A 10,183-nucleotide genomic window follows, 5' to 3' on the forward strand; every position below is an offset into this window, starting at 1 on the left:
CGCTTGAGAGCATTGAGTCAGGTCGTTGAGGCCGTTGGATTTGCAGACTTGTTCAAACTGCTCTACAAAGCTATATGGATCGTCGTGGGGTTGGTATTTGTCGAGTTTCTTGGCAATGATAGGGATTTTAGACTGGCTCTTTGAGCCTTGGTTCGCTCCTAATCTTGCGAGCAGAGATGTCGCTAGTACTGTAGCACTTTCCTCTGCTGTCGTGTTATCTAGCAGCTGCTTCATGAGAAGCTCTCTCAACGTCGAGTCTCCTTCTAGGGCTCTCTAATGATCTATTCGATTTCTTCTTGCTAAGTTCAGTACTCGCTGCACCTCATGCGACTCCATGCTTTGCCTTTGGCTCATAGCCTGCTAGTCTCTATTGTATTCGACTATGCTTTGCAAAGCCTTGCGGGCTAGTTTTCTCTCTTCTTCTAGGTCTACGATGATAGCGTCTGCCGTCCTACCGTGGTGCTCATATCGGGCGAGTGTATTGTAGTCGCTGACCAGCTGCTGCTGAATAGCCTCCGAGAAGACGTTTAAGTCGAGTTCCTCATTAGACCTATGGTCTGAGCCTTCTTCTACCATAGTCATGTTGTTGTGCTCCGCCAAGTTGATCAGGTTGAGTGGATTTGTCAGATCCACGTCATTGACGCCACCTGCTTGGTCCTACTTTGCACATTGATGGTTTGTCTACATCTTGGGTCCTCTCCTACTGGTGGGTTCCTTGAGTGGTTTATCTGAGTGAGTTCCTTCAGTTATTGAATACAATCCTCAATTTATGGTCACTCAGCATGCGTGTCGCTCCTAGTGCACTTGTGCTCAACCAGGCTTTCAATTTCTTTAAGTGCATTCAAGTGCGGAAATTCAAGGTGACTGCAGCCAACAACCTCGAAGCGTCTTATGGACTCTCACTTTGTTTCAGGCCTGATAGGCTTGTTGGTCAATTTTTTATCCGCCTTGACAGGGTTCAGGGTCTTTCTAGTATGTTTCCTCATTTGTTCTTGGCCAATCAGGTTTTAACTGCTCAGCGCTTTGCGTCTAGGTCTTTGGGTCTCACTACTGCCTACTTCAAGCTGCCAAGCAGCTGCTCCCTATGATTTTGTCTATTCCAAGTGCCAGAATTGACTTCTAAGCATCAGAAGGACTTTAGATAGTTTGCACTACTAGGGTCAGGTCAAATTTTTGAGAATTTAATAAAAATTTTAACTCGGCCCAATTGGTCCGAATTGTAGGGTCCAAGTGGGTCACTCGGACGGGCCGAAGCGCATGGGCCGAGGGCCGAATTTGGGACTTGGACAGGGTAGACTTGAACGGGTCAAGGCACAGACTCGGACGAAGTCGCTCAAACAGGTTGGCTCGAACGGGCCGAGTGGTCAATTCGGACAAGGTCACTCAGATGGGCTGAGGCACTTGGGCCGAGGGCTGAGAATGACACGTGGCCGAGGGCCAAATTGGTCAATGGTCCGAATGGTCGACTCGGACGGGCCGAGTAGGTCTGATTAGGGTTTTGGGCTGAGTGGGCCGAGTGAAAAAGGGCCGAGGGCCGAGGGCCGATTCTGGGACTCGGCCCAGAAGTGACCATTCGGACGGGCCGAATGCGGCGCAACGTCGATAGCGAGATTTTGATTTCGGTCGTTTCTTGCCATTTACTCAATCGTATCAAGCACAAACCTCCAGATCCTATCTAGGGGGGTAGGGGAAGGGATTCATATACCTGAATAGAGCAGTAGGCTCATCGATGGTGCAATCGGATCGAATCGAGCGATAGCTCTCTCTCTCTCTCTCTCTCTCTCTCTCTCTCACTGAAATGGTCACAAATGAGCTCTACCTTGGCCTCTTGGCTCTTATACCCCTTTTCGGGTATGGTGTTGATGCCCCCAATCACTCACTTGCCGATCTTAGGCATCACAAGCGAGCTTTTTGCCAAGTTTTGCATGATTTTTGCCCTGTTTTGCCCTGCTTTACAACAGTAAACCCTACCCTTCTCTGGTGCGATTTCCTAATCCTAACCTACTCTAAACGCAACAAGAATCGAAAGCAAAAAATTGAAATAATTTCTCCATGTTTCCCAATCATCAAACAAACAAAATATCTCAAAATACTTACTTGTTTTGAAGATCAAAAACACCCAAACTTCCTACCTATCTCAAGCTCCATTTCAGGGATGAATCCCTTACTTCGATGCTCGATATGAGGTGCGCAAGTGCTCAAGCTTGAATCCGTGGTCCCGACAATGGAACCAAAATGTGGGAGCTTTCGCTCAACCACCAAGACCCACGGACTTCTTATTGCTTCAAGCATTCCAAGTGAGCTCTAATGGCTATCTCTCACCTAGCCGATGCGCCATCGATCCTATGAGTGTAGTGAGCTTACCTTGATGCCGATACGAGTTTTTTCCTCTCTCACACATCCCGGTAGCTCCACCATCCTAGATGCGAGCTCAAACATCCTTAAGCCTCCTCCATCTCCAAGCTCCATCCTCCATAGCCGCGCGCACAAGAAAAGAGAAGAGAAGAGAAGAAGAGAAGAGAAGATGGTGAAGAGCTTCACCCTCTTGATCCCTCACTCTCACACACTCACACACTCACTCCCTCACACTCTCACACTCCCTCTCTCAAGAGCACACACAAGTAAGAAGATGAGGAGAAGAGAAGAAGAAGAAGAAGACTCTTGTTAGCCACACACCAAAGAATGAGCTCTCATTCACTTTTTGAACTTTATATATACAAACCCTAAAATCCCATGGGCACCCATCCCTTTTTTACATGACCGGCCCTTGTGGCAAGGTCTTTTTTCCATTTCCCTCTTCTAGCCTTATGCCTCTAGCCTACACCCGTCTAGTATTTTACAATTGGCACAGGAGGGAGCCTGGTGCTCTTTTACAAGAAATTTTTGAGTTTTTTGAGGCGCCCTTCATTTAAAATTGCACCTTTTGCCTCGGCATAGCTTTGGAGGTCGCCTGCGTATCTTTGCTCTTTTTCCATGTTTTTTCTGCTTTTTCCTTCCTTTTTCCACCCTCTCGACTTGGGGTTAACACAGGCACAACATTGCTCATGGCAAGGTTAAATGATCAACAAAGCAAATGGCAAAATCATCTAACAGTCACGAGCAAATATTCCAGCCAGTGTCAAAGCCACTTAGGAGTCCCAAGTCTCCTACACCCTCTTTCCCTAAACAAACACAGGAAGCACAATAACAGTTGTCAGTGCAGTTGCTCAATCCCAATCTCTATCTCCATCTAAGCTTCCAAATGTCCAAGAGGTGGGACATGACACTACCCATAGCTCTCGGCCCAAGGATGTGCTTGTGCAATCTATTGTGACTAGATCAACTGAGGCTCGATCTGCACAAGTGAATGCTCAAAGGGCCCCAAAAGACACAACCACTTCCGATCTGTCTGAGGACGTGACAGTGCAATCTACTAATTGTAGCCAGTCCACTGAACTAGTTGCTACTACTTCCAATCAGGGATCACAGCAGTCACAGCCTTTGGCCTTGATGATACCCCTTACGGAATACATCCTTAGCACCTCACCTATGGAAGAAGTGTCGCAACCAACATCCTTGACACCTCCAGTACTTCCAAAGCACCTAAATCCTAGGGTTGAGGAGAAACCTCTCAAAGATGTAGCCAAGGAGATGGCGCATCTGACCAATCAACCTAGCAAGGCTGTTCAACAGGTCGCAGCTAAGTCCCATGAGAGCACACCAGAGAAAGAGAGAGCTAATGCCCCCAACCAAGCACATCAACGATTGACCTAGTTCAGGGTCCTGAGTCCTTAAAGGAGACACCACAATTGCCCAAGAAAAAGAGGATAAAATAATGGAAATAATGACAGTTGCAAGTGGTGGTAGATGCCAATAAGATCGAGACCAGAGCACTGAAGAGCTGAGGAATAAAACATCAAGCCCATCCACCAATGAACCCATTTCCATCTCTCCTAAAATCAGTGAAACCTCAGATGCATCCATGTGTTCTGATAAGTCAGAGCAACCATTACCATCAATGGTTGCTTGCAATACTCAATCCACCAACAATAGGACTTGCGTTGACCAATCAAGAGTGGATACAACACTGTCACAATAGGGTGACAAGACTATACCAGTCACATCCAAGGAGAACCATGACACAATAGCAGCAAAGCCTCAGGAGAAACATGGAAACCCCGAGAGCATAAGCAATCCTAGCATTGACCAATCTTGCTCATCCAAGCTTAAGCCCCCAGCTATGCTAAAGCCTAGGGAAACTCCTAGAACCTTGCATGAGATAGCAACCAAGCAAGCCCTCACTGAACATAGAAGTGTCGCAGAATGCTTAACGCAGTTGGATGCTAAACTCAAAGTATTCACATGTGTCTATGTCCTTGCAAATATGGGCACATTCCCTAGGGGATAATTGGAAGAATACTTGCCATTTCCCGTATCCTAGGAAGAGCAAGAACATCTTGACGAGCACTATGATAGGCTCCTGCATGAATGCATGCGACTCATCTCTGACGAGGAATCCGAGGAACTATGCTTGACTGTGACATTCAATTATGTGCTCTGCCAACCAAATTGCTTAGAGATAGAGCAACTAAAGTGACAATCAGAGTGTCAAAGTTAATTTGAAAAACATTGGTTTGAAAACCATGTTACAATGGCCAAACTAGAAGTCTAAATTATGATGGTACCCTTAAGAGGTACACGCCAAAAAGAGGCCCCAAGAGACACTGCCCAGGACACAGGCTAAAAAATCCCCAAGCCAAGAGGACGAAGTCTCAAAGAAGCACCAGGGTATTTTGGAGGTCTTCCAAGTTTAGCAGGTTGTGACCATGTGGCAGGGTGGTATTTTGGAGGTCCTTGGTTCAAAAATGGGCTAGAGTGGATTGGAAGAGACTAAAAGTTTCACTACTTTTTGAAGAGATGTGTTCTCTCTCTTCCAAAGCTTCCATTGGACTTCTACCTCAAGCTTCCATGGAGGCTTTCACTCATATCTCATTCCATGTCTATCAGGGATCTAAAGCACCATTTGGATGAGATTCTTGGAGTCTTTAGCTATGTGCCTTACACCATTTTGATGGGATTTCCTGCCATGTAGGATGTTGTCCAGCCAATGCATTTTGCGCTAAATTTCACACCATTTTTCTTCATGAAATCAGGATGAAGATCATCCCTTGAGCTATGGAGTCTTTCACTCAATCATTTGGAGCAATATCTTCAAGATCTTGGCCTCAAACATCTTCTTCTTCACTGACATTTGAGTTCTTAAAGCTTACATGAAACCCTAGCTATGGAGGATCTTGGACAGCATGAAGACTCTTTCAATTTCTTGAAGAATTGGCTTCTTGTTGATGCGCTTCCAAAGGTCAAAGGCAAGCATCTACAACTGACATTGAAGCATTTTGAAGAGATTTGAAGCATTCTTCTTCTCTTTATGAAGGGGAGAACAGGGCAGCCATGTATTTTATGAAATTTTTGGTCAAATGAAGCTTGATTCATGGGGCTTTTGATATTTCTTGCTTCTTGAAGTTTCCCTACACATCAAGGACCCAACATTGAAGGCTTTTGTCAAGATTGGAGCAACTCTTCTTCTCAAATTTGGGGAAAAATAGGGTAGCCATTCAATTCTTCAAAATTTTTGGTCTTACAAGGCTCAAATCATGGGGCTTTTGTATTCTTCAGCTTCAAGAAGGTCTCATTAAATCCACTACATCAAAGGCGGGCCAACATTGGAGCAATCTATCAAGAATTGAAGGCATTTTCTCTTCATGAAGGCAAGAAGGTCATGAATTCTCATAAATTCTTGATTCTAATCAAGAATTGAGGCTTCTTCAAGATTCTTGGATTATCTACAGCCCTTTCTTGAAGACATTCAATCAATGATGGCATTCCCATAATCAATTGGAGCTTCTTGATTGCTTGGAGTTGGAGCAAGCATTATGGGGTTAATCTTCTCTTGAAGTTGAGCTTATACCCTTCAACTTGGATCAATTTGATGGTGGATTTTATATAGTATTGATCGATTGTGATTCATCTACCATTCTTCATCATCAATCAAGGGGTAATTCTTGTTTCCTACTCTTAATTTCCATTAATCCACTTGTTCAAGCTTTCCAATTGCTGAAAGGGAAGAAATTAAGAGTAAATAATTGATGTCATGATCATATAGTACCTTACCTAGGGATTGATTGATGTTGTTTATAGTGATTTCCAGCTTAGTCCATTCATAAATTTATGCCCAAATGATTGCATAGATTGATTCATTACTCCTTGCTTTGTTGCTTGATCAACCCATAATACAAACTCATGCAATTTCCTTTGATTGTTGCTTAAGAATTGCTTAACCTCTAACTTTGGAGTTTTTGTGATTCAATCCATTGAGAATATCCAATAAATTGTAAAAGGTGAGCATAGTAAATCAGTGAGTCACTGATTACTACTAGTAAGCCTTTCTCGTCCTCAGTTTTTATACATTTTACCCTTCAATTCTTGCATACCATGAAATGACAAAATCGTGATTTAGCCATGCATTCCATTCCTTGATTGTTAGAACACTAGCTCTGCCATGTATATTCCAACCGAGGAAAAAGGTCAAAGCCGGACGAGATAGCAAGACAAAAGAGAGGTGACCCTCCCTTGCTATTTAAGACTCCGTAGGGGTGCACAACCTGGCCCGAAAGGAACTTTGCACACCTTCCGGAGTTTCAGAGCCCATGTAGGTGCCCCTCCTACCATTTTATCCCTCACCACAAGTGGTGGACCACGGAAGACCACTTGCGAAAGAGTGGATGAAGATTGAAAGACTCATGGTACCAAACAGGGCAAAATAGGCCAATCAGTGACATTTTGATCAGAAATATAGGTCTACATGTACTTTGAAGTTGACTCCAAGTGAATGAATGAGCTTCCAGGTCAAACTTCAGTGCCCATAGGTGGTTATTGATGATCCATGACAAAAGGGTTTGAAACAGGGTCCAAACAGTGAATTTACAGGCTATTACAGGTTGTTGTCTAATCCTGGACAGTCATATAGAATCAATTACAAAAATGAGATATTTTACTTTGAAATATTGGTTCTTATACTCAATGTGTAGAGGATAAAGTTATCTTCGACCCTAGCTATAGAACACTTCATTTGGACCAACGAATCAAAAGTTTTGGCCATTTTAGTGACAGGTGGTCACTGTAGACAGCACTAGGACTGGTTGACAGGGTACATTGTTTTGATCCAAAGTAACCACATACCTCTTTCAAAGTTGTTATTTCAGTAAATCGGGTATATCCACGTGCTATTAGATTTGTGTGGAGCTATCAAGCACTTAGATTGGAGGAGAATAGCTTTGGATATTGACTAGTCTTTATCAAGCAGTCCTAAAATTGTCATAGTTTGCATGATGGCAAGGAACAAGAAGAAAGATCAGGTATTGGAGCTCATTAATGAAGGATTAGAAGATTACCATGCTGAAGCTAATCTTGCTATTGGATCCACATATCAGGGACAAGAATTTATGGGTAATAGTACAACAAATGAAGAGGCCCATTGGCCAAGGATTCCTTTTGACAATGAGCTTAGAACTGAAGCAAATATTACCCATGATCCCAATGACTTCCAATAGTTATCAAAGAAAATTGGTAACTTGAATGAAGGTCTAATCCAACTCACACATTCAATGGATGACAAATTGGGTAAGATGATCACTCATATGGAGCAGCAAAACCATAAAATGGATGCCAAATTTGAACAATTAGTCACAATATTCAGCAACTTGGGTAACAAATTGCAAAGCAGTTCACCTTCCCATGCTGAAGATGTACCTATTGTTCATGGCAATGTGAGGTTCACAATAGCCCAACAGAATATACCATCTACTTTTGAACATGGAGGACCTTCTAAGGTGAATGGAACAGTTCAGCCTCATACCAATTCATGGAATAGGAACAGGCCCAACTTTACTAGTTCAAGAGATAAAGGACAGCAAGATTATTCCCTGCATGACGACAGAAATGAGTTTGTACATGGATGTCATCCTTTTTACAAAGATTTTGGTTCTCAACATACCCAAGTTCCTCATGCAAGAGATGATCAAGGGCAATATGCACATGATAAAGCAAGGAAAGGAGACAGTTTCCAGCATGCTAAAGATCAATAAGATAGGTTGTCACATGGGATATCCACTCATAACCAACATTCGCATGGAAACTCATTGTTTGGTCATCAATCTTTTGGAAATAATGGAAATGGATAGCATTCATCTACACATAATCATGGACAGCAAGCAATGAGTGATCCTTGGATGCCAATTCCCAACAAGAAAAGAAAATTCCCTACAAGTACACAGACACATATAACATAAAAACCACGGTACTCGTAAAGGAGAGATATCACCTGGATAGGGCCACGAGAAGCTTTCGCGTGACATAGGCTCCTTCCAAGCTCTTCTTTGAACCTGTCTAGCACAGGACTAAAACAAGAAACCATTAACCGCACCCATACTAAACAAACGACTGGCCCTCTTGGCCTAATGAAATAAAGCATTTAAAATCTCGCAAAATTGGCCCTCTTGGCCTAATGAGATCAAACAGAATAGCACCTACACATCCGTCCCCGAAATAGTACAGATATACAATAATATGCTCCTTTCTAAGGAGGAAAAATAGGGCTTGCAGCCCTAAGCTAAATGCATAAGATTATAACCCATCCCTCCTGCATATATAGCGAGAGGCGTACGCATAACATATTGTCTAATCAGCCTATAGGTCTAGGATAACAACGGTAGATGGGTCTCGGCTACTCTTTGCATCACCCATATCAACCATCGCCTACCATATATTACATGCTCCGATAACATTTCCCACAAGCGACTAGGTCCTGTCTCATTATTGATAGCAATATCCAAACTAGGACGACTGTAACCTTGATCTTTTCAGGGTCAATTTACGATCCCTACTGAACTGACCACATGGCCTAGCAATAGCCCATAAGGCACTCCAAAGACACACTTCCGTGGGTTAAGAGCGATAGAAAATTGTCTGCAACGCTCAAAGCACTTTCTTAAGATAATCAACATCCTTTCCCTTACAATGGCTGCCCCCAGGTCATCGATAAATACTTTCAACTCATCTGGGGAGATGTCACCAAAGGTCTTGTCTGTTGTTCGTTGCCATGATCCAGGTGCATTGCACAAATCAAAGGCCATCACATGGTACGCAAAAGTACCAAAGACAGTAATGAAAGTTGTTTTCAACTTGTCCTCTTCTGCAATTGCCATCTGGTTATATCCTGCAAAGCAATCCATAAACGAATATATTTTCCTACTAGCTAATTGATCCAAAATCTGGTCAATAAATGGCAACGGGTAGTAATCCTTAACGGTCTGCTTATTCAGCTCTCTAAAATCTACACATAGTCGGATCTCGTTGTTTTTCTTCTTCTTGATGACAACTAGTGAACACCATTCTGTATGCTATACACGGAAGATTAAACCAGCTTTTCTTAACTTTTGTAACTCCTCAAACAGCCCGTCCCTCAATTCAAAAGGCATACGCCTTACTTTTTGACGCACAGGATGACTGCCTTCTTTTACAGGAATAGTATGAAAAGCCAGGCTGGGAGGAATGCCGCTCAGCTCGTCATAACTCCAAGCAAAGATATCGCGGAATTCTTGAATCAAGGACACATAGTCCTCCCTTTCTGCTGAATTGAGCATGGAACCTAATTTAATTGGTCGCGAATCATTTGGCGTGCCAAGGTCCAACTCAATCACATCCACGTCTCTTATCCTATCTTGCTGCTCTATCGGCTCATTTAGAGTTATCTGATAAATATCCTCTATAGTGGACCCCTCTTTAGATTCATCGTTGCTACCAGATGGATCATCTACTATCTCTAATTCAGTGGAGGATAAAGGAGCTCTCTCACTCTGGGGAGACTCAAGGTAAGCATCGACTATTACTCGATTAGCACCTCTACCTAGAACCACTCGATCGGCGGGTATATCGACTTGACAGTCTGTTCGTAAGATCCAAGGCCTACCTAGCAAGACTCGATAGCTAGGACGTCCTGCAAATCTAATCACCCTAAAGTCCAAGAAGCATTCTACACTTGCAACTATAACATGGACTTTAGTAACGCAACCTTCTGGTTGCCTTAGACTATCATAAGCCATTCTAAGAAGGGTGGAGCTATCTTTTTGGATGCCTAGACCCAACC

This window comes from Lygodium microphyllum, chromosome 10 (assembly GCF_053477565.2).
Source record: "Lygodium microphyllum isolate KBCC chromosome 10, Lygodium_microphyllum_v1.1.10, whole genome shotgun sequence".
NCBI classification, from domain to species: Eukaryota; Viridiplantae; Streptophyta; class Polypodiopsida; order Schizaeales; family Lygodiaceae; genus Lygodium; species Lygodium microphyllum.